This window comes from Cyanistes caeruleus, chromosome 3, assembly GCF_971803275.1.
Source record: "Cyanistes caeruleus chromosome 3, bCyaCae1.hap1.1, whole genome shotgun sequence".
Taxonomy (NCBI): domain Eukaryota; kingdom Metazoa; phylum Chordata; class Aves; order Passeriformes; family Paridae; genus Cyanistes; species Cyanistes caeruleus.
In genome coordinates, this window is record NC_141703.1 from 90,256,003 (window position 1) to 90,256,420 (window position 418).

The window sequence follows — 418 nt, forward strand, 5'->3', positions numbered from 1 at the left end:
AGGTGTGGGTGTGTTGTTTCTGTGGTCATGCATCCCACTGTAATCTTTCACCAATTATTTCCAGACTTCAACTACTTTTTCTGGTCTGAACAGCTGTGCTGAGTTCCTGGGACTGTTTCGTGTTAGGTGGCCCTGTGGCTACAGTGCTCCATTCTCCTTCTACCTTCTATTCTGGGCAGATGGTGAAAGCAGTACAAAATTGGACGTGACAGCTCTGTGCTACTCCTGGTGTCTGCTTCACTTCATGTGAGTTTCAGAGAGAATTATGTGCTGTAAAATCAATAGGGTCTCCCTCTGAAAGCATCTTGTAGATGAGTCTAGTGAGTTTCCCATTGGAGGTGTGATTAAGAATGATTCCTTCCTTCCAGACTTGGACCACACAGTTTCCCCTTGCTGAAGAAAAAGAATACCTCTCACC